Source organism: Capsicum annuum, chromosome 3 (assembly GCF_002878395.1).
Source record: "Capsicum annuum cultivar UCD-10X-F1 chromosome 3, UCD10Xv1.1, whole genome shotgun sequence".
Classification (NCBI taxonomy): Eukaryota; Viridiplantae; Streptophyta; class Magnoliopsida; order Solanales; family Solanaceae; genus Capsicum; species Capsicum annuum.
The window spans coordinates 47374431-47401364 of NC_061113.1; positions in this window are offsets into that span (position 1 = coordinate 47374431).

Genomic DNA, 26934 nt, shown 5'->3' on the forward strand with positions numbered 1-26934 from the left:
GACTTAAACCGAGAAAGATGAAGGAAGAAAATCTCAAAAGCAAGCCCCGAAGCAATCCCCAAGTTGAAACCCTATCTCTCTTGCCCCAAAAGCTCTTGAAAGAATTACTGAATATTTAACAATAGTTTTCTATGTGTTAATAAATAGAATAACAGGATAAATAACCTCCTAAGTGTATTAGAAGTCGTGGGTCACAATTAGAGTAAGTAGGTAAATGTCCAGAATACCCTCACTTAAGTTTTTTAAAAACCCATCACAGGGATACAATTGACCCTCTTATGAGTCGTACCCTTCCTTATGATTGGTTCCCACCAATCGTACCAAGTCCTTAACCTTGGATCAGACACTGTCCAGTATATAACTTATCCAACTAAGTCGTAACCACAACATACGATTCATACCTATGATCCGTATCCCTGGCAGAATGAATTACCAAAAGGATCAAACACTGGCCACCATACTAGTCACCGATATGACTCATATCAATTCTTATGAATCAGACCCTTAAGTTGTGACCATTCCAGTGATAAAAACCATCACACCAACTAACACTGGTCAGCTTACAATAGGACTATACCACTCGTACCCCAGCATACGGCTCATACCCTGAGTCATGTTGGGTCTAAAAATGGTTTTCAAGGAAAAAATTCTATGGCCAAAACCCAGGACGTAACATCCTCCCCCACTAGAAACATTTATACCCAAATGACAGAAAAGGTAGAGGTAACCATACACAGAGTCATTTGCATTATTAAACATTCCTTTAGCAAAGTTTGAAAACAAAAGAGGCAAAGGTATTAATCTTTTCTTTAACAAACTCAAAAAACAAAGATGTGTTCAAGCATACATATCTTCCACACGAATACCAGGAGCAGAAAACAAATGCGGGTACTTGGAATACCTATCCTCTTCCACTTTCCACGTAGCTTCTTCAACCTTATAGTTCTGTCACAGAACCTTAACCGAAGCCACATCCTTGGTTCGTAACTGACGAACTTACCTATCAAATATTTCAACCGGAACCTTTTCATAAGATAGAGAATCTGAGATATCCAATCTTTCCAAAGGAACAACCAAAGGAAGATCGCCAACACTCTTCCTAAATATGGAATCATGAAAGACCGGATGAACCAAACCTAAAATCCTAGGCAACTCCACCTCATAAGAAACATTGCCTACTCTTTGCAAAATACCATAAGGACCAATAAACCAAGGATTGAGTTTCCTCTTCTTGCCAAACCGCACTACTCTCTTCATTGGAGACACCTTTAGGAACACCCTGTCCCTAACTTCAAACTCTAAGTCTCTACGCCTAACATCTGCATAGGACTTTTGGTGACTCTGAGCAGCCTTAAGCCTATCTCGAATTACTTTTACCTTCTCTATAGCTTGATAGGCCAAATCGGGACCAAACATATCCGCCTTACTAAAAACCATCCAATAGGAGATCTACACCTCTTACCATACAATGCCTCAAAAGGAGCCATATCAATACTAGAATAATAGCTATAGTTGTAAGAAAACTCCACCAAAGGTAGATACTCAACCCAACTGCTGCCATAATCAATCACACATGCCTGAAGCATATCCTTCAATGTTTGAATAGTTCTCTCTACTTGCCTATTCGACTGCAGATGGAAAGCAGTACTCAGATTAAGCTTAGTCCCCAATCCCTTCTGGAAAGACTGCCAAAAATGAGAGGTAAACTACGTACCATAATCAGAAATAATTAAAAAAAGCACCCCATCCATCTTTACAATCTCTTGAAGATACAACTTTGCATAATCCTCCACTGAAAAGAAAGTCCTTACCGACAAAAAGTGAGTAGACTTAGTCATCCTATCCACGATGACCCAAATCGAATCAAAATAATTTTAAGACCGAGGAAGACTGTAATGAAATCCATATTAACCATCTCCCACTTCTATTCAAGCAACTCTATTTATTGATGAAACCCACTAGGCCTTATGTGCTCAACCTTAACCTGTTGATATAGCATACACTTGGCCATGAAATCAACCACATCTCTCTTCATACCTTTCCACCAATAGATCTTCTTAAGAAAAAAATACATTTTTGTCAAATTAGGATAGATAGCATAGCGCGACTCATGCGCCTCAGCAAAACCCTTTGTCGAAACTCAGCCTTCCTTGGTATCGCAAAGTATCATCACAACTAATCTTAAACACCGCCATCTTTTTCCTACCAATATCACTCTTGAATTTTATCAAGATCAGATTCAACACTTTCTTCTCCTTAGACTCTATACCAAGAAATGATAAGAAATGATCGAACCATTTTTTACACCATTACAACACCATACATAGAATCTAAGAGACGAACTCTAAGATTGGATCAACAGTGAATATCCTTTACTAATTCCCTCTTGCCTTCCTCCACATGAGCCAAACTCCCTATAGACAACCTACTAAGAGCATCGATAACCACGTTAGCCTTACCTAGGAAGTAGTAAAGACTCATATCATAATCCTTAAGAAGCTCAAGCCATCTCTTTTGCCTAAGATTAAGATCGTTCTGCTTGAACACGTACTTAAGACTCTTATGATCGAAAAAGATATCCACGTGAACTCCATAAAGATAATGCCATCATATTTGTAAAGAAAATACAAACGCCAACAGTTCTAAATCATGTGCAGGATAATTTCTCTCATGTACCTTTAACTGCCTAGAAGTATAGGCAATCACCTTCCCATGCTGCATCAAAATGCAACCATGCCCTACCCGAGATACATCATAATAAATCAAAAACCCATCATTGCCTTTCGGCAAAGTTAAAATTGGAGCCGAAGTCAACCGATCCTTCAATTTCTTAAAACTCCCCTCACAAGCATCTGACCAAGAAAACTTAACCTTCTTCTGAGTTAACTTAGTCAAAGGTGCTGCTATCTATGAGAAGCTTACCATAAACCGTCTATAATACCCATCTAAACCTAAGAAGCTCCAAACATCAGATAGATTCATAGGCCTAGGCCACCCTTTCACCTCAATAAATTTTTAAAGATCAACAATCATCTCCTTACTAGAAATGATGTGACCTAAGAAAGTCATAACTTTCACCCAAAACTTACACTTAGAGAACTTGGCAAACAATCACCATTCCTTTAAGGTCTGCAACATCACACAAAGGTGATTAGCATAATACACCTCACTCTTTGAATACACCAGAATGTCATCAATAAACACAATAATGAAGAGATCCAAATACTGCCTAAATACCCTGATCATCAAATCCATAAATGCCATCAGAGTGTTTGTTAATCCAAATGACATCACCAAGAACTCAAAATGCCCATATCGAGTTTGAACATCTTAGGGATATCCACCTCCCTAATCTTAAGCTAATGGTACTCAGGCCAAAGATCTATCTAGAAAAAAAACTTAGCACCCGCAACTAATCAAAAAAATCATCTATCCTTGGGAGAGGATACTTATTCTTGATCGTTGCCTTATTCAACTACCTGTAGTTGATGCACACCCAAAGGAAACTATCCTTCTTATGCACGAACAACACCGGTGCACCCCATAGAGAAATACTACAATGAATAAACCTCTATCTAGAAGATCCTTAATTTGCACCTTGAGTTCCTTTAACTCAGTCAGAGCCATTCTATATGGAGGAATAGATATTGGATGAGTGCCTGAAAGCAAATCAATACCAAACTCTATTTCTCTGTCAGAATAAACACCATGTAAAGTATTTGAAAAGACCTCTAGAAACTCATTAACTAACGAAACTAACTGTAAAGAAGGACCTTCTGAGTTAGAATCTTTAATCTGGACCAAGTGATAAAGACACCCCTTAGAGATTAACCTTTGAGCTCTAAGATAAGAAATAAATCTTCCCCTAGGAGCTAAAGAAAAACCCTTCCATTCTAGTTTTGGCTAGCTGAGGAACCTAGGCTAGCTGAGGAACCTAAAGATAACCTTATGAGTTCAACAGCCTAAAGATGCATAATAAGAATGCAACCAATCCATACCCAAAATTACAACAAAATCCACCATTCCTAACTTAAATAGATGTACCAAGGTATGACTGTCACGATCAGATACCATACACCCTCTATAGACCTATTCAGCAAAGAGCGAGTCTCCTACTGGGGTAGAAATAAAAAAGATCTAAAATAATTTCCGGATTAAATCAAAAGACACAGCAATATAAGGAGTCACATAAGAAAGAGTGGATCTCAGATCAAGCAGACAATAGACATCATGGGAGAAGAGTTGTAACATACTAGTAATAATATCAAGTGATGCCTTGGATTGCTACTGGGATGCTAAAGCTTACAACCTGTTCTTATCAATACTAGAGCTAGGAGCAGTAACAGAAGTAGATGCCATGCCTCCAGGTGTATGATAAGAAGATGAAGGAACCAAAATCTTATTCACCCCGATAGCGACCTTATTATCCAGAAAATCCTTGAGTCAATGGCTTACTTAACCATACTTAAAGCACTTATCTCTACCTTTTACATAAAATCCTTGATGAGGACGACCATAGAATCGACAAAGAGATCATGAAGAAATATATTGACCTCCGCTCGTCTAAGATTAGGTAACTTAAGCCCAAGAATTGTCACCACTTTGGTGACGCCCATCGCCCGACTGTAGTGGATACGGAGAACTGGCAGCAGAGAAGGAACTAGAACTCCCCAACTTTTTTCCTGCCACTTGCCACCATCTCTACCACCCTGAGACTGTGCACCTCCCTGATTAAAAAATCTGCCCTACTTTCTCTGCCTATCCCTAAATTTTCCTACTTTCTCTTCTAATCCTCAACCTGCTGCACATGAATAATCAACCTAGAGATGTCCATATCCTAAATGATCAAAGCAGTCTTACTCTATGAATTAGGAGCATACCTTGACAACTAATGAAATTCAAGACATATTCCCTCATAGACATCCTTCCTTACCTGAGGTTTACAAACTCCTCCATCTTAGCTTCTCTTAACTCTTGAGGAAAGAAACCATCTCTGAAGGCATTAGAAAAGGCCTCCCATAACCCTTCCTCTTCCATATCACCCTTATCTCTATCTCACTTCTCATACCACTAATAAGTAATATCTTTGAGTTAATAAGCTACAAGGCTAACTCCTTCCACATCAGAAGCTTGCATAACCCAAAATATCTTTTCTAGTTCATCAAAGAAGCCATAAGGTTCTTCCTCTACCTTCACTCCAGTAAAAGTAGGAGGACCCATCTTTATAAACTGGCCAACCCTTATGGCCTCAGTAGATAAAACGCTAGCCACACCCTGCTCATCTAAAGCAGCGACCACCTGAGCAATAAAATAGATAGACTAACAAAACTTTGCATTCATCACGTTACCTTGAGGGATCTGAAGAGCAGGAGAAGGAATTAGAGAAACTCCAGCACAATCAAGAATAGGACGATGAGTTCGAAGATAAACTTCATATGTAGGAGGTACCCCTTAAGCATTATCCTATAATAAGGCTTAAGGATTCCTTTACATTCCAAATCTAAGAGGCTTGATCTAAATAACAAATAACTAAGGATTAGAGAGGATTCCAGGATTGAGAATTTCAAGAAAATGAAATATTCCTAAATTTCTTGCAATCTCTCTCTTACGAGTGTGGTGTGCTACACACCCTTAAAAGAGACTTTACTCGACATGACTTTGTGGACTTTCTAGTTGACCATGAACCTAAAGCTTGATACCAACTTTTCATGACCTAAACCAAGGCCTAGACATAATGGGCATCCCAAGTCCAACCAGAACTGGGGACCACCCTCTTAACCCAGCCCAACCGCTATTATAGCCTTAGATGAGTTAAATTTTAAACATATAACAAGATAATGTTACTGTTCACATCAAAACTCTGGGATAGGATCATGACCGTGACCGACCCCACTCAGTCTAACCATACTAAACCCAACCATCTAAGCCATACCAATCCAAAGACATTATTAATACATAATATAATAATCAATCCTAAAATATAATATGATGGAACAACCAACAATAGCATCCAATGATGTCATCCCTAATACCAATGCCAAAGCTAAGGACGATACCAATATCGATCCTACCCATACCAACCCCCATAAGTACCACAAATCCTCTATCTAAAAGAATACAAATATCTGAGTGGGACATGCCCCCAACCATGGCCAAAACTAATGTCCAAAATAAAAATAAAATGTCTAAGAGTGTCCATATCATGAAATAGAGCCTTCTAAAAAGATGAAAGCCCACCTCTTCAATCCAAATTCTGTCCTTAAGTCAATCACTATATAGATGTTGAATTGACAATTCCTGCATAGTATGGGTACACAACCACCAATAGATGGGTTAGCGAGTAACCGCTAGCATGTATCTCATGATAAGGATAAAGTAATGTTATTTAAACAACTAAGAAAAAACATCCATTATGCATATAACCATACATATATATAAGTGGCGGCAAAGGGAATCTGTATTTAACATGCATTTAAAACCTTTACCTGGACTATATAACTTTGTCATTTAACCACACCCATGGGCCGTATAGGTTTAGCTCCCCCTGCTAAAAGTGTCCCAATGAGTGTAGCTGCATGACCATAAAATATCCAATAGGATGACTAATACATCCCTCTTATATAAAATATGACACTCGCACGTGGCCATCAAAGACCCATGATATTGGCAAATGTGAGTTTCTAGTTTTAGTTCCCCCAAAACCTTTACCTTCCACTTAGTTACACATCCCATCATTATGCCCAAATTAAAACCATATCCAAACAAATCCAATTATTATTTATTAACCAAGGCCATTTATTAGTGGTATCGTCATCCCAATAATACTTGCAAGATTTATCCATAGCCAAATTATTTAGGTTATGGGGACTCTCAAGCGCCCTTTCAATTTACCATATTAACCTCTCGGGAGACTACCATGTTCTACACAAGCATAACCAATTAGAATTTAACCTTTGTAAACCATTTAAATCATTTATAGTTTCATGCATAAGTTGAAAACAAGCAAGAGTTCTGTTTAAAGAAGTTAATGCAATGAACATATATTTGTAAGCATTTTATCAAACACCTTGGAGGCATAATATGACCAAAACCAATTCCAAATACCACTAAACCATTACCATGCAATCCAATTGACCAAAACCATTATTGTTGCATATAAAAGCATTATTAAATCATAGAAAACAATAACCAAACCATTATAAATAGAATCCCCAATTAATAATTGAAAATCATAAACTATGCAACAATAAAATCATGAAATCAACCATAAAATTCATGCCTTTTTAGAAATATTAAGTAGGGAAGAGACACATGCCTTAAAACGAGAAAGTTGATGGAAGAAAATTACCAAAGAAAGCCCCAAAGCAATCCCCAAGTTGAAACCCTAGCTCTCTTTCCCCAAAAGCTCTTGAAAGAATTGTTGAATGTTTAGGAATAGTTTTCTATGTGTTAATGAATAGAATAATAGGGTAAATAACCTCCTAAGTGAATTAGAAGTCATGGGTCATAATTAGAATAAGTAGAGAAATGTCCAGAATACCCCTACTTAAGTTTCTTAAAAACCTGTCACAGGGATACAACTGACCCTCTGATGTTGGGTGTATTGATGTACTCTATTATTACTATTCTAGCTTATTTCGCCTTGTTTTGAGGATAACTTGAGTGCTTAAGGTGTTGATATTGATATAAATAAGCATCTAATTTAAAAATTATGTGATTACAATAAACAAAGTGTATTCCAAACAAGTTTGGGTTTAATTGGATTACTTAGAGTTCAATTGATGAAACAAGTATTACTAGCTTGAGCTAGGTGATTGTCTAGTCTCTTTTGTTGGATTCTATGGTGTTTAATATGTTATAAATGATTTTAATAGTTTCATTATGTGAAACAATTTATTGGTAGTGTACAAAGTTCAAGCGAGTCAAGTATAGAGTCGAAACATGAAGTGGAAGATTATAGAGATCAACCTAGTCTACGCTCTTATTTTTTATTTGTTGTGATGGATGTTGTGTTGTTTGAACCTCTAATTCGAGTGGTATGTTCTTGTAGGATCTTTTGTGAGCTGTTTATAATGATATATAAATAAATTAGAGGCTGTAAAACCATGAGAAAGACACCACAAAGTCAACGATTAATGGTGGAATGTCCAACACTTAACCAATTTTTGAGAAGCAAATTCTTGAGAGGTGTCGCGATAGGGGTGCATCGCGACCCCCATTTGAATCAAGCCAGCCTCATGTCGTGATACCTACTTGACCCAACTAGCTAGTGAATCATGAACCCTAGTCAACTCAATCAAGCATCGTATCGTGACCCCACATCAAACATAGCCAAAGGTTGTACTTTGAATCCTATAGATCTTGGGATTTGTTGTCCACTATAAATACATCTTTGAACATTTTGTTATTCATCTTTTGACGTATTGGACCATAAAAGAGGCTTATACAACTTCACAACTTAGGTATTTACTTTGTTTATATAGCATTCCATTAGATCATAACATGATTTAAACCTATTGGATCATGATTATGACAATGAGTGTCTAAGAATCCCCTTTTTGGGGTTGAAGCTGAATACATGAGTACTATGGTTTTGAAATTAGTTCATTGATTTTACTATCATTGTTTGTTGTGTGTTCAATCTTATTTTAAATATTTTGAGGCTTGATAACCCTTAGAATATATCCATTGTCAACCTTGTGAACTCGGGAGAAGGAATAGGAAGATAGAACATGGGATTGAATAAAGTATGGTTCATAGAATTTTATTAGATAAGGAATATAGATTAGTATCTAGGACAGGGATGTACTTAAATGCCTTACTTGATTCAAAAGTAGGACGATAGCTTAAAGAACTTAATTGGATTATTATATTCCCGCTCAAAGATGTAGTTGTAATGTCTATATTAGGTATTTGGTTAGAGGTCGGGAGACCATGATCATGCGATTAACCCTATGAATCGACAACCAAGATAAGTGAATTCATGAATAAAAGTCAATAACATAGTACAATTGTTCAAAGTTATTCAACCCTGGGTTTTACTTAATTTACTTGCAATTTACAAACTCTAATCTCTATTTTGGTTACTTTTGCACCAGTTGAATCTAAATTGTGAACTAAAATCGAACCGTTATTTAACCAATTCTATGTGGGATTGATACTTGGATTTTATTAGGATTATTCACTACTTGATAAGACCACATACACTTGCATGTGCGCTTGGGCACTATTAAGTTTTTGGCGCCATTGCCGAGACTTGCTATTTGGCAACTATTTTATTTTAGTTTTAATCTTTAGATTTCTTTGGTGTTTTTGTGCTTGGCCTTGGTTTTGTAGTTGCAAGAAATAGGTCTTAAGGTTAGAAAGCTGGGAAGAGATAGGGATTTGGTTGAACTAAGCCCCGAACCCGAACAACACTTCCATCAATGAAGGAGAGACGTAATCTGTATCCCCCAATTCCCACAAATAGAAGAAGACCAAGTAGTAGTTCCTGCTCTAATGGCTGAAGAAAAAACAACCTGCAGGACAGTAAGGGAAGTAGCAGTCCCACTTCCGATGAACTTGACCTTCCCCAATTCAAAGACCGACTGCTGAGGGAATTTCGAGTTAAAGCACAACATAGTGCAACTTCTCATCAGCAGTGGATAGTTTGCAGGGCTTTTATACGAGGATCCACAAGTCCACATGCAGACTTTCATTGAGCTTACTGACATATTCATTTCAACTGGGGTGAGAACAGATTATGTGAGGCTGACACTTTTTCCCTATTCACTGTTGGGGTTAGCTAAAAGATGGTTGAATGTGGAGCCGTCCAATTCAATCACATCAAGGGATGACTTATCCTAAAAGTTCCTCATCAGATTATTTCCATCAGGAAAGAATACGAGACTTCGCAGTGAGATAGTAAGCTTCAAATAAAAAGATGATGAAAATATATATCATGCTTGGGAATACTTCAAGGCCCTTCTTGGGGATTATCCACACCACCAATAGTCTAACGAGGTACTTGCTCACACTTTTGTAGAAGCACATGATCATAATATGAAGATTTTGCTAGATTCAACAGTAAGTGGTTAAGCACTGAGATTGACTTATAAGGAGCTGTACATATTGTTAAACCACATAGCACAAGGATATCTCGAGTGGCATTCAGATTATAGAAGTGCCATGAAAAGAATTGCGGGTGTATTAGAGGTGGACCAATTCACAGCCTTATCAGCTCAAGTTACAGCACTGCAAAATATGATAAACACTCAGTTCAGCAACCTAAAATTGGGAGCTCCATAACCTGCAGCCATAGTTAATGCCATCCAAAAAGCTATATGTTGGTTGAAGGTTGGTGTGAAGTGTGCAGCAATAGTGGTCATTCATCGTCCATGTGTATGTCCAATCCAGAATCAGTAATGTATGTAGGTAATCCTCAAAGGACAAATTATGGTAATTCCTACAACATGAATTGGTAGACTCATCCATGGAACACACAACAACAACAAATTCAGCAACCACAGGCACAAGGGAATCAATCAACTAGCAATATAGAAGAGATATTGAAGTAGCTTCTAGCTAGTTAACGCAATTAGCTGCAAACATGAAAAATTTGCAAGCGTCTCAGAGAAGCTCATAGATTCAAGTGGGGCAGATACAAAAAGAATTAAATACTAGGACACAAGGTGGTTTTCCAGCAGATATAGAAAATCCAAAGCATGTTATGAAAATCACCCTGAGAAGTGGTAAAGAGCTTTAAGAAGAACCTCTCAAGGAAACAAAGGAGGTAGATGCAGATGTGACTCCCTAATAGGTTTCTAAAAAAGCTGTTGATAATTCAAGGAAGTCTGAGTACTTGAAGAAGACCATTATTACTGAACCAGAAAAGAAGCAAGTATCGCCACTACCATTTCCTCAAAAGCACATGAAAGCGAAGGAGGATGCAATGTTTAAGAAGTTCTTTGATACATTCAGAGAGCTTCACATTAACTTACCTTTGTTAGATATTTTGCAGGGTATGCCTAAGTATGCAAGGTACTTAAGGGATATGGTTGCTAATAAGGTGAAATTACAGGATGTGGAGGCGATAACAGTCACTGGAGAGTGTAGCATAGTAATGACACAGAAAATCCCTAAGAAATTGATAGATTCAGGTAAGTTTACTCTCCCTATCCAAATTAGGAGTAAAGTAGTCCATGCATTGAGTGACTTAGGGGCTAGCATAAATTTGATACCCCTTTCTCTATTTGAAAATTTGAGTTTGGGAAAGACTAAATCGACCACCTTGGTTCTACAGTTGGCAGACAGGTTATTTGCATATCCGAAAGGAATAATTGAGGATGTCCTCACAAAGTTTGGTAATTTTATTATTCCTACTAACTTTATTGTTCTTGATTATAAGGTAGACGAATAGGTACCAATCATCTTGGGGCATCTATTCTTAACAACTGGAGGATCATTGATTTATGTTAGAGAAGACACACTTAAAAAGAGAGTTGAGGATGAAGAGGTGGTATTTGATGTATACAAAGAACCCACAATAACATCCCACTATAATGATTTATGTATGATCAATGTGATTGAAGGAGAGAAGTGTGGGGTGGTTAGTCCACTAAAAACCTCTTTGCACTACCTGATTGAGCAGCCTAAGTTTCTACCGCCTAAGCCTGATTGATGCTAATTGATGAGCCTGAAATGGCTAAAATTAAGGAATTTATTTCTCTTGAAAATTTGCACCCAAGAGGGGTGAAGAAAATAAAAATATAGATACCAAGCGTGAGAAAGAAAAGAAAAGAGAATGACTAAGTCGATTGTTGGGTTGTGCGGTGATACTAAATCAGGAGCTGCTTGGGAGACAACCCAACTTAAGTAGGTATGTCTTATTTTTTAGTTTTTAGTTTTTATTTCACTTAATTTTTTGTTTCTAATTGAGTCGCAGGTTATTAGGAAGTCTGAGTATCGGAAACCTGAGCGAAGGAGCATGGTAAAGACAGAGTGTGGGGTCCCGCAGATCTCATAAATGCAAAAGATGCTACTAGATAGACCTAGAGGCCTTAGGGAGTATTTCTATCTCTTACTTTTAAAGATCACTTTGGAGATAAAGTAGATTTTTAAGTGTGGGGGTGGGTGGGTAAATTCCCAATTTTTGACTCAATTTAAAATTTTTTAGGTTAGGAATGAGTGAGATATTCTTTTTGGTGCTATTTTTGATTGCATAATGCAAGTGGGTTTGTTTTTAAAGCATGTTGAATAAGTGAATTACTATTTCTGAGACTCCTAGGCTCATGTTTGTGACTCTTGTACTTGTTGGCTTAAAATTTGAATTCATGTTATTGTTTGGTTGGGAGTCAATGATGATCCTATTGAGTTGAACATGTTCCATGTGCGTGTGAGATTTTTGTATATTCCTTGTTGCATGTGATGTCTAGAACTTTTCCAGTGTGTATGCAAAGAGAAATAAAGATTGTGGGTTTAGGAGATGATATAGACATTTCTTTGATAGCCTTGTTTTTACTTTCTGTTTAATCTACCCTTTGTGCATTATCCTAGTTAACCCCATTAAGCCTTTAGCTTATTTTATTTGGTAGTTTCATATGTATCCTAATCCCCTTATTTGATAGACCATAATTTGATCCAAAAAGATCCTAAGTGCTTTAATGAAAAATTGATCAAGTAAGGAGTTTAAGAAATTAAAGAAAAAAAAAGGTGAAATTGATGCCCCAAGGTAATAGTTATTGGTGTAGATAATTGATGTATGGTGGATGGGTGTGATATTATTGCCATGGTTGTGAAAAAAGAGAGAAATTAATTCATGTGGTAATGAACAATACGTCCATCATGTGTTTGTGAAAATGCTTAAAAGAGATGGGGTAAAACAAAAGAAAGAGGTAGAAAAAAATGGTATAGTGGATTATTAGAGATTAGTTTTAAATGTATAATGTATTGTAATAAAGCACCTACGTTCTAAAGTGTGTGATTACAATGTGCAAAGTGTATTCCAAATAAGTTTGTGTTTAATTGGATTACTTAGAGTTCAATCGATGACACTACTGTTAGTTGCTTGAGCTAGGTGTTTGTCTTGTCTCCTTTGTTGGATTCTATGGTGTTTAATGTGCTATAAATGATTTTAATGGTGTAATTATTTGTGGAACAACTTTTTGGTAGTGTACAAAGTTTAAGAGAGTCAAGTATAGAGTCGAAACATGAAGTGGAAGATCATGGAGATAAACCTAGTCTAAGCTCTTGTTTTTTATTCATTGTGATGGGTGTTGTGTTGTTTGAACCTCTAATTCGTGTGGTGTGTTCTTGTAGGATCTTTTGTGAGCTTTTTATTATGATATATAGATGAATTGGAGGTTGGAAAACCATGGGAAACACACCACAAATTCAAGGATGAATGGAGAAACGTCCAACACTTAACCAATTTTTGAGAAGTAAATTCTAGAGAGGTGTCGCGATAGGGGCAAGTCGCGACCCCCATTTGACTCAAGCCAGCCTTGCATAATAATCGAACCACTTTTTAAACCATTACATTACCATCCTTAAAATCCGAGAGACGATCTCCAAGATTGGCCAAGCGGTGAATATCCTTGACCAATTCCCGCTTGCCTTCCTCCATATGAGCCAAACTCCCTATAGACAACCTACTAATAGCATCGATAACCATGTTTGCCTAACCTGGGTAGTAGTTAGGACTCATATCATAATCCTTGAAAAGCTCAAGACATCTCCTTTTCATAAGATTAAACTCCTTTTGCTTGAACACATACTTAAGACTCTTATGATCATAAAAGATATCCACGTGAACACCATACAAATAATGCCACCATATATTCAAAGCAAACACAACTACCAACTACTTCAAATCATGTGTAGGATAATTCCTCTCATGCACCTTCAACTTTCTAGAAGCAAAGGCAATCATCTTCCCATGCTTCATCAAAACACAACCAAGCTATACCCTAGATGCGTCACAATAAACCACAAACCCATTATTGCCTTCCGATAAAGTCAAAACTAGAGCCAAAGTCAACCTATCCTTTAATTTCTCAAAACTCCCCCCACAAGCATCTGACCAAGAAAACTTAACCTTCTTCTGAGTTAACTTAGTCAAAGAAGCATCTATTGATGAGAATCTTACCTCAAACCGCCTATAATACCCGGCTAAACCCAAGAAGCTCTGAACATCAGATAGAGTCATGGACCTAGGACACCCCTTCACCGCATCAACTTTTTGAAGATCAACCATTACCTCCTCACTAGAAATGATGTAACCCAAGAAAGTCATAATATTCACCTAAAACACACACTTAGAGAACTTGGAAAACACCACACAGAGGTGATTAGCATAATCCATCTCACTCATCGAATACACCAGAATGTCATCAATAAACACAATGATGAAGAGATCAAAATACTATCTAAACAGCCTGTTCATCAAATCCGTAAATACCGCTGGAGTGTTTTTCAATCCAAATGACATCACCAAGAACTCAAAATACCCATATCAAGTACAAAAAGGCATCTTTGGGATATCCACCTCCCAAATTTTAAGCTAATGATACCCAGACCAAAGATTTATCTAGAAAATGAGCTTGGAACCTACAACTGATCAAAAAAATCATCTATCCTTGAGAGAAGATACTTGTTCTTGACTGTTACCTTATTCAACTACCTGTAGTTGATGCACACACAAAGGAAACCATCCTTCTTGTGCACGAACAACACCGGTGCACCCAACAGAGAAACACTAAGACAAATAAACCCCTATTAAGAAGATTTTTACTTTGCTTCTTGAGTTTTCTTAACTCAGTCGGAGCCATTCTATATGGAGGAATAGATATTGGACGAGTGTCTTGATGCTAATCAATACCAAACTCTACTTCCCTATCCAGAAGAACACCATGAAGATTATTCGGAAAGACCTCTAAAAACTCATTAACTATCGGAACTGACTGTAAAGAAGGACATTCCGAGTTAGAATCTTTAACCTGGACCAAGTGATAAGAACACCCCTTAGAGATTATCCTTCGAGCTTTAAGAAAAGAAATAAATATTCCCCTAGGAGCTAAAGAAAAACCCTCCCATTCTATTTCTAGCTAGCTGGGGAACCTAAAGATGACCTTATGATTCTGACAGTCGAAAGATGCATAACAAGAATGCAACCAATTGATATCCAAAATACACCAAAATCCATCATTCCCAACTCAAACAGATCTACCAAGGTTCGTCTATCACCAACATATACCATACACCCTCTATATACCAGTTCAGTAATGACCGAGTCTTCTACCGGGTGGAAATAGAAAAAAGATCTAAAATAATTTTTGGATCAAAATCAAAATACACAACTATATAAGGAGTCACATAAGTAAGAGTGGATCCCACATCAAGAGGACAATATACATCCTGAAAGAAGAGCTGTAATGTACCAGTAATAATATCAGGTGATACCTTTGATTCCTACCAGAATGCCAAAGCTTATAATATGTTCCTACCAACATAAGAACCAGGAGCAGTAACATAAGCACATGTCATACCACCAGGTGTATGAGAAGAAGATGAATCCACCAAAATCTTATTCACCTCTATAGCGACCTTATTAGCTAGACAATCCTTGAGTCGATGGCCTATATAACCGCACTTAAAGTACTTATCTCTACCTTTCACATAGAATCCTCAATGAGGATGACCATAGAACTGACAAGAAGGATATTAAAACATATATAGACCTCTGCTCGCCTGAGATTGGGAAATTTGAGCAAAAATTATCACCACATTGGTGACGCCCATCGCCTGACTATAATGGATAAAGAGCACTGGTAAGAAAGAAGAAACCAGAACTCCCTCACTTCTTTTTCTACCACTTGCCATAATCTCTACAACCCTGAGACTGTGCACCTCCCTGATCAGAAAATCTGTGCTGCTTTCTCTCCCTATCCCTAAATTTTGCCTGCTTTTTCTTTTTGTCCTCAACCTGCTGCATATGAATAGTCAACCTAGAGATATCCATATCCTAAATGAGCAAAGAAGTCTTGCTCTCCAAAATCAAATCTATATTCAACCCAGAAGCAAACTTTCTAATTCTCGACCTTATATCAGCCATCAAATTAGGAGCATACCTTGACAACTAATGAAATTCAAGCCATATTCCTTCACAAATATCCTCTCTTGCGTGAGGTTCACAACTCCTCCATCTTAGCTTCCCTTAACTCTTGAGAAAAGAAACGATCCATGAAGGCATTATAAAATGCCTCCCATAACCCTTCCTCTTCCATATCACCCTTATCTCTATCTCACTCCTCATACCATAGATAAGTAATATATTTGAGTTGATAAGCTGCAAGGCTAACTCCCTCCACATCAGAAGCCTGCATAACCCAAAATATTTTTTCCAATTCATCTAAGAAGCCACATGGGTCTTCCTCCATCTTTACTCCAGTAAAAGTAGGAGGACCTATCTTTATAAACTGGCCAACCCTTGTGGCCTCAGTAGATAAAGCACTAGCCGTATCCTGTTTATCCTGAGCAGCGACCATCTGAGCAATAAAATGGATAGGCTAATGAAACTTTGCATTCGTAACGTTACCCTGAGGGACCTAAAGAAAAACAGGAGGAAGAGGAAGAACTCTAACACAATAAGAAATAGGACTATGAGATTGAAGATATACTCTAGATGTAGGAGGTACCCCTTAAGTATTATCCCCAGATAAGGCTGAAAGATTCCTTTGCATTCCAGATCTAGGAGGCATGATCTGAAGGACAAATAACCGTGGATTAGAGAAGATTCCAGGACTGAGAATTTCAAGAAAATAAAACATTCGTAAATGTCTTGAAACCTATCTCTTACGAGTTAGGTGCACTACACACCCCTAAAAGAGACTTTACTCAACATGACTTTATGGACTTTCCAGTTGACCATGAACCTAAAGCTCTGATACCAAATTTTTATGCCCTGAATTAAGGTCTAGAAGTAATGGGCATCCCAAGTCTAACCAGGACCGGGGATCTCCCCCTTAACCCAGCCCAACAGCTATTACAACCTCAGATGAGCTAAATTTTGAACATATACCAAGATGATGTTATTGTTCACATTAAGACTCTGGGATAGGATCACGGCTGTGACCGACCCTACTGAGTCTAACCGTACCAAACCCAACTATCCACACCATACCAATCTTAAGAGATTATCAAAACATAATATAATAATCAATCCTAAAATATAATATGATGGAACAACCAATAATATCATCTAATAATGTCAGTCCCAAAACTAATGCTAATGCTAAGGCTAACACCAATACTGATCCTACCTATGCCAAACCCCAGAAGTATCATAAATTCTCTATCCAAAAGAATACAAATATCCGATTGGGACATGCCCCCAACTATGGCTAAAACCTATGCCCAAAATGAAAATAAAATGTCTAAGAGTGTCCATATCATAAAATAGAGCCTTCTAAAAAGATGAAAGATCACCCCTTCAATCCAAATTCTATCCCTGAGTTAATCACTATGTAGGAGGAGTTGAATGACTAGTTCCTGCATAGTGTGGGTATACAGCCGCCAATAGATGGGTTAGCGAGTGACCGCTAGCATGTATCTCAGGATAAGAATAAAGTAATGTCATTTGAACAATCAAGTAAAACCATCCATTATGCATAAAACCATACATATATATATAAGTGCCAGGAAAGGGAATTCATGTTTGACATGCATTTAAAATCTTTACTTGGGCTACGTAACTTTATTGTGTAACCACACCCATGGGATGTATGGGTTTAGCTCTCCTAGCTGAAAGAGTCCTAGTGCGTGTTGCCTCACGACCAGGAAATAGCCCACAGGATGACTAGTACATCCCTCCAATATAAAATATGACACTCACACGTGGCCATCAATGACCTCTCATATCTGTAAAAGTGAGTTTCCAGTATTGATTTCCCCGAAACCTTCACCTTTCACGGCTTAGTTACACATCCTTCCATTATGCTCTAATTAAAACCATATCCAAACAAATCCAATTACCATTTGTTGACACCAAATTTTGGCTCGTCCTTTTTCCTTTAATTACTTTTTCCGATGCTTATTGACCCTACATAATTTTGAGAATTAACTAAGAAAGGAGATTCGTATTTTTGTTTCTATTTCTACAAGTTTTAATAAAAAGGGAATTTGTTTTTATTTATAAAGTTACTTTAATTAAATATAATTAAATATTTTGACATCAAATCACAAAATGTATATCCTTTGGTATTCGTATTTGCATCTTTTCTAACTTTATTTTTGGGATAATTTGTGACCATATATGTATATTTTATTACATAAAATATATCTTTTTAAATATACATATTTTTATTATATTCTTGATTTTTACGTATAATTTATTACATTCTTATTCTTACACACATATATATGTTGTTAATATTAAATCACACAAAAAAAAGATATCAAATTGGATGCTCATGCAAGTTATGTCTGTAATTTATATATGTTAAACTAAAAATAATTTTTAGGATATCAGGGAGCATCGGTAAATTTAATTTCAGCAGAAAAGAGCATTCGGGCTAACAATAATCCTGTTTCATTTTTATTTCGCCCGATCCAACACTCATTTTATAAATTTCAGCCCAAAACTCAGTACAATTGCTATGTCCGCTTCGTCGCTCCGCCTCAACAGATACGATTTAACATGATCCGATAATTTATATTAAAACCCGAAAGGTCCTAAATATTCAGTTATTTTATATATATATATATATATAATTTTTTTTAACTATCTATTTATTTGTATATTTGTTTTTCACTTTTTCCCTTCTCTTAAAATAAAATTCAAACTGTTCGATCGAATATCGAACGGATCAAAAATAGTCATTTTGAAATCGACCTTTCACATATTTGTCAGTACGTACATACACTTTTATTTTATTTTTTATATTAATATTTTAGTGGTAATCTCTTCAATATCGTCTGATCAAAAGATCAGACGAATCAAAATCAGTCCAAAAAACCCGACTGACACAAATTGATCCAGTTTGTTATTTTTTCTTTCCAATCCGAGGGTTTCAAAATTTCAAATGTTTATATATATATCTATACATGTATATATACAACAACAACAACAAATATACATGAATATATATATATATATATATATTATTATTTTACTTTATATATATATACATATATTTTGAGTTCGAACTGTTTCGATCAAAATTGAACGAATAAAAATGATCAATTTTTAATTAGTTTTTTTGTATATTTACTTACATATACATATATATAAATATATTTTTTATTTTTAAAGTGCTATTTTTAAGAATATCGGACGACCCATATTATTAGTCAACAATCAGTACAGCAATATTTTTTTAAAATTTTTTCTTTGAAAGGTTAGTCACGTGTATTTTCATCCCCCAAGAAGTAGAGTGTAGTCACCATCAATATTTTCCATCCACTTTCCCCAAATACACACAAAAAAAATCAATCGGCCTTCTCTTTCTCCCCTCTCTTTTCTCCATCACACCCAAAATACAAACCCTAATCGCCATAGCTTGCGGCCATGGCAGATGCAGCTACCTCACCTGCCAAAAAATCTCTCCTCATTCTAAATGTCCAGCCCATTGAATCCACGAGAATTAGAAAAGATAGGTCCTAATTTGGTGCAACAATTCAAAATCGATTTCAAATCTAAGTTTTAGAAGTCCGAAAATCATCAAAAGGGATATTTAAAGGTTGTGAAGTTTTTTTTTAGAATGGGAATTTTCTCCATATGGATTTTCACCCGTTGGAACTCTTCTCTTGTGTTTAAATCTAGACTTTCACGTTTGGATTTTGTGTATAAATACCGGTGTGGAAGAGTGTAAAATAGAGTTTCGGGAGAGTTTGAAAAACAAGAAAGATATTTTGTGAGGCTTAATTTTGAGCAGAGTAAAAAAATAGAAAACAAAAGCAAAAAACGAGTGGAAAACAAGGCGAAAAGGTTTAAAATTATTGGTTTGATTCCGTTTGAAAAATTTAATTTCTTCAAGTCGAGTTTCGTCACCGAAAAAATCCTAGCTGTTCAAAGCTCCGGTTCCCTGCACACCAAAAGGTAACAATATTTCTTTTTTACTTCATTTTCTCCATCTTATTTTTTTATTGTTCGGAGTATATTTTTCTTATGGTTGGATTTTACCGTTGTTATTTTTCTCCCCTTTTTTTTCGTCCCTTTTCCTTATGTCTTTTTAGTGTATGATTGGTTGGGGGCTGTTTCATTTGTCTGGAGAAGTTTTGGATGTATGAATTATGGATAGTGTTGTTGTTGTAAATGATTTTTCCGGGTTCGTTCTCGTATTAGTATTGCCATTCATTTTCCAGCAAAGTCTAGTTCGGGGTGTGGTTCTTTTTTAAATTTTGAGGTTGCTTTCAAATTTTATTTTCAAGATAAAATGATATTTAAAAATTGAAATTGTGTATATTGGAAAGTGGTAAGATAATTCAAATTGTTCTTCTCGAATTCTGCGATTAAGATGAAATTAGGAAAATGAGGAACACTTAACACGATTCTGTCATGGTTCGCTGGTTTACAGTTGTGTTCATAATTTGGAGTCAATGGCAAAGTTGTTAAAGAGTGTGCCATTATGATTTGTGGCTATGCAGTCTCTTTTATGAACTGAACCTAAAAGAAAAATAGTCCCATCATTTTTGTTGCGTTTCATAACTTAAATCCTTCTTCCCATTCATTGTGGATTTTGTGAATATTTGGTGTTTTTATTTCAAGCCCATATTAGTGTCGTTGTTGGTTAATTGCCAACTAAGTTCTATAATATGATGCTTGTTTAAGTTTCCTGTAAACATGATTAAACTAATTCTTCTAATGACCCACATTATTCTAGTATCAAAATTAAATTTTGCTTAAATGTTCAACTTATACCCATCTTGGGAGTATCCTATTTTTCCCTTGGAAATAGAAAGGGAAGCATTTGCTGTTGCATGTTACGGGGAGGCTATATTATTTATTCATTGTAAAGGGACATTATTACCTTTTCATATTAGGAATTGCGTTTTGGAATACTGAATGTTCAATCCAATATTTATCCAAATACAAAATTTATCAACATGTTCTCAAACTGCTGAGCAAATATTTCTTAAAGTGACTATTTAGAAAAGATATCTATAACTCTTAGAGAAGTTTGCTGTGCACTTTGGCCAAGAATTGAGGATTCTTTGTGGTTTTCTAGACATCTGAAATAAGTTTACACGCTCCATCTTAATGCGCTTGTGACTTATGTCTTTACTTATATACTTTATGCGCTTGATTATTTTACTCATCCTTATCTTCTTACTTTGTTTCATGTAAACTCGGGAATTGGAGTTCCTCAACGGAACTCACTTTGACCCAACATCGAGTCAAACACTAATAGGAGTGCAGAGCCTCGAAGTCTCGCAAAAATAGGACTCTAAGCTTCTAAGTCAAGTTTATTATTCTTTATTGCCTTCCAATTTAATTTATATTCTCATGTTGAGTTTTATTTACTAACCTTGTGTTTATTTACCTTGCTTGAAACAACTTTTTGGGCTTATTGTTTTGTTACTCCTTTATTAAATACCGATCCTTTAGTTGAAGATATCATCATATTGTTGCGATTAACGCTTAAGTAGTTAGTTCATAGAAATAAATTTTCTTCAAAAGGCTAGCAAACCTTAAACTTGGCCAAATGTGTAGTTAGTCGTATCACTTTAAAGAGATTTGCTAATAAAACAGAAGTACTAATTCCTATCTTTTAGAAAAAATGATTTTTTTTGGAATTAATTAGCATGAAAGTAAGTCACCAACCTTAGATTCGAATCACTGATTTCAACTTGATTAAATAAATAATGCTAACATGTTATATTTTACAAACGCTATTAGAATTTTCAAATCCAAAAGGAAAGAAATGTGAGGTATAAATATTAATCCGCTACTACGTATGAGGTACATTATTTTTGATACTATTAACATTATTTTTGTCTTTATTATAGTCTGTTTTATTATTTGCACCATAGTTATCATTTAAAAAAAATATCATCAATATTATTATTATTATTGTAATTATCATTACTGTTATTATTATCATTATTATTATTGTTATCATTGTCGTTGTTATTATTTTTTCAACATGATTACCTATTTTGCGCTTTTAAAAATGCATTTCGTAATAAACTCCATGCTTTAAAATACTTTGCTTATTTTCGTAAATAATTAAATTAAATATTTTAATTTGAATATCTCTTCAAATTCCCTAATAGAATTATAAGACCTTTTTTTTTATAAAAATTTATATTATCATCCTTATTTCCATAGTAATCATATTATCTTTTCGTACGTGGTAGCGTTATGTTTATTGAACCCTAAATTTCCTTCTAAATCATGTAAAATGATGATAAATTTTTCTATCACTGTCTTAAGCAAATAGCAAAAATAAAGTTTTCTAATATTTTCCTAAACTAAGCGTAAGGACTATCTTCGGATAGGCTCTGAGGATGCCTAATGCCTTCCCCTCTAGTAATCGAAACCATTACTCAGAATCTCTAAAAATTTTGATAGACTAAAATAAAGTTTTATAGTAAAAAATAATTTTTTCCGAATTTTCCTAAAAAGTTAGGTGGCGACTCTAAAAAATAAATTTTTTAAACCCAAGAGAACGACAAGTATCACCATACGTTGTGTGCTATTTCGACCGGTTCGAAATAGTGCACGACAGAATTGCGACATTGCTGGGGAGATTTATGAACTTAGGTTTAGCCTTAATATTCTTAGTTTAGAATTTTTCAAACTTTATTATGCTATTTGCTTACCTGTCTTTATGTCATGCTTTCTGTGAAAGGACGCAAGCCAAATCCGAACTTGCGTTCTTTATTTGTTTGTATAACACTACTTGTTACCGCTTTATCACTTGTATTTTCCTTCTCGGAGCTATTCAGTCCCACTCTTAAATATTTAGGGGAAAATAGGTCATGTCACATAAACCTTAGGCGTGACGGTCCAAGGCATCGTCATCGCAATTAGAAAACTACACTTTTGTCAAAGGTTACAAACCTGTTGATATATTTTGTATGATGATTGATATTAACGGTCTAAACTAAAACACATAATGAATTTGAGATAAACAACTTATCATATCATTTACCCTTTCTTTCATATGTATACCAACCAAACCATACTAAACATCCAAATGATTGCCTCAGTCCCCCAAAACTTATAAACCTGGTGGCAAGACATTCAAGCCGTGCATGGGGCCAAAGTCAGATAACACTTAGGATTTTTGGTGTTCCTCATGGATATTCAGGCCAATGAAGCGGTCGCGAAACTATTGGTTGAGTTTTGGGATCCGTCCACCACGACATTTCAGTTTACAGACTTAGAAATTATCCCAACTTTGGAAGACATCAGTAGCCTCACAGATTTGCCTCTTGAAGAGAGGCTGCCGTTAGTCCCGTCGGCTATGACCGGCAATGGTTTTTTGCATACTTTTGGTTTATGGGAAGACTGTGCACCTAGGAGCATCAAATACGGTTGGGTTAACTTGGGTTACCTATTTTAAAGATTTGGATATCAAATAAGCTATGACCATCACTGAGAGGACTTTGCTTGTAGCAGAACTAGGTGGGAGAGTGTTCGCCCCATGGCTTTCGCACTTGCCTTACTGGGAATTCTAGTTTTTCCTTGAAAGGGGGGCCATATTAACATCAACTTAATGCCCTTGGTTTTTACCATGTTCACCGATTTTGAGAGACTGACGTTGGTGCCATTGCTGCTAGTAGAATTATTTCGAGCTTTGTTTTCTTGCTCGAGAGGGAATGATTTCTTCGGTGGATGTAACTTGCTACTTAAAGTCTGGGTCGTGGAACACTTCTATCAATGGGCACCAATCAAAGACAACTTACAGGAGCCCCCAACATGATACAAAACCATGAAAAGAGGTTGAGATTTTGGGAGACACCACTAGGACCAGAAGAATGTCGGGCTCATCTAATGTACCTCACAGGAGATGCCATCTAATGGAAGCTTCCTGGGATCACAGGGAGAGCACTGTTGAGAAGGTACACCAGTTATTTTAATGAGCTGATTGGATTGGAAGGAATCCAACCGTACGCTACACTTAGAGTTCTACGTTAATTCGGTATAGAACAAAACATCCCTTTATGGTCGCCCATGGATCCAGTGGAAATTACTTACGAAAAACAAGTGTCGTAGGACAGAATTACGAATCTGCGAGAAATGTGGATGAACATACTTTCAGTAGAATTTGGACAAACAACTTGGTGCACTGATAACGCTCAAATTACACTCTTGAATAGGTGTAAGCGATCGTTGTCAATATAAAACCCAACTAGGTTGGGGTCGAATCCCACAGGGAATAAGGTGTGAACTCATGTTGTTTACGATATAATTTACTGATAGTTTACTATTTCCTGAATGAGGGTTTAAGTTTTGCAGATAATTGTTTATCACTTTGAATTAATTGTTTGTAACCAAGATTTTATGAGATAACCAGGATTATGTTAACTAAGGCTTACGGAACATGACAGATGCTTCCATTAACTCAAGGTTCTCACGGTGGTTTGGATGACAAGCTATATTTATCGATGATATGCTCAAATGTCTCTCGACCTATTCGAGCATCTAATTTCCTAATCCTCTCAAACTTAGGGAATCACAACTCACTGCCCAGATTTTACCTTAGGTTAATCAACCTTATTACAACGCTGATTATTAAACGAAGCCTTTTCGAGTCCCTGTTGATAATTCACTTCCTGCTGTTTATGATTCCTTACTCAAGAAAACCAAAATAGGTACGCCTATTGTTTGCAACTAACAGACATAAATTCTAATCTCAAAATTACCATGAAATCCTAACACCTATTAAACCTTGAGTAATTAATTACCACCTTATCATGACCTAACCCTAGATCCTATAATATAGGTTAAGGGTGTTCAGCCACTCATGATGCAAGAAATAAGCACACAAATTGAATTCATAATTGAGAAGATTAACTTACAATAATGAAGGAAATCAAAAGTGAACTTGTAATTGAATCACAAAGCAAACATTGAAATATTGGTTTAGAGAGAGAGAAAAAAAAGTCGTATATTGTCAATATGTCAATGGATGATGGAAAAAATACCCCTAATAACCCTAAAACAAGGTTTTAAATAGTTAACCCTAAATAAGGAAATAAAATTAAAGTTTCTAATTTTCTTTGGATTAGATAACGGTGACCGTGATGGCCTATCATGATCTTGACGTCCTGTCACAGACGTCGTCAATTTCTCTACATATTCATCTCCTGCTGCCTAAGGTTGACGACGATGGTGACGCCCTATCATCCTCTTGATGGCGTATCATGATTGTTGTCACAACAACTTCCTGCAGCTTTACATCTTCTGTTTAAGGTTGACAGCATCCGTGATAGCGTATCACCAGGCTTAAGGCGTGTCATGGATGTCGTCAACCACACTTAGCTCTCTATTTGCTTCTGATTTTATGCTTTTTTGCTTCCTTTATTTGTGGTTCCCCCTCTCCTCTACTTTTGTTTCCAAAAGTAAAATAATAAAAAACGACTATAGTTGCTCAAGACTTCGCAATTATTTAGAGTTAAAAGCTTCAAATGTTTTAGCATGGGCTCAGATATCAACGCCCTCAACTTAAATAATTGCTTGTCCTTAAGAAACCATAACATCCTCAACTTAAACAATTTCTTGTCCTTAAGAAACCATAACATTACTAAGAGTATTCAAAGTACAATTTGGCAGCTAACTACTCATATTAGTTTAGAATACATGCACTATCTCCAAGGTCAGTCAAAATAAGAGCAATTGTGTCTATTATTGAAAACACCCATGCAACTCACAAGGATCAAGATATGGCAAAAATTCCAGCAATAACAACCCAGCACATACCCAAATCATACTTATCCGAATAAGAGAGTGATTAGCAACATACCTAGTGTGCCCTTGCAACAAACAAATCCCTTTTTCACTCATATTAGAATTTATAAACACAAGGATAAACATAAGACTCACTCTCAGAATGAAGTTCCAACATTGTGTATCAAATGCCATAGGCTTGCCCTTGTAGTCAATACCCAAGTTTTTAGACAGGTCAGTTAGGATCACTATAGGGCTTTTCTTAACTTGTAAGGTAGGCTAGGGGCTGATATGATATTCATGGATATTTCATGGTGACTATGCCTCTTTGACACTACATTAAACTCTCGAGGTTTCAACTCTTAACCCTTCTTTTCTTCCCTCTGTTATTGATCATGCATGCTTAAGATGGTTTTGGTCTTTTTATTTATTAGATTATCTTTCTATCATTTTTCACACAATTTTGTCTTTTCTTATTTCTATTTCACTGCACCTAACTTTTCATTCATCCTTCTTATTCTATCTCTCTTCATACATAGATTGCATCAGGCACCCCTATAATAGCCACCCTCAACTTAGGTTATTTTCCTAAGTCAAGGTGCACAGTGTCCAAGGAGGACCAGGGCCAAGACAGGTTCATTGTGATGTAAACAGGAAGGTAAAAGGGGTTAAAGAAAGAAATAAGCTATTAAGGCTAAAACAGGGATCAAGGGATATTATTCATATTGGGAAAGTTATTTAGGCTAAAATGGGCTAACATCCAAAAACGACCTATGATCCTTTCCTAATGCCTATTCTATGAATATGGCACGACTAACAAAGCAAGTTCTAGATTCAACGCACAACGGAAACTGATTAAGACCTTACACACACATGGCACACAAGTATCTTGCATATTACTACTTATGCAGTTCATGCACTTGTTTAACACAAGTCATTCATTTTCCATACTAACGCCACAAAAAAATACACAATGGTCACAATAGATGCAATTCACACAGTACATAATAGATTAGACCATTGGATAGGTACTCAAAAATCACAGAATAGGCTAACTTCCT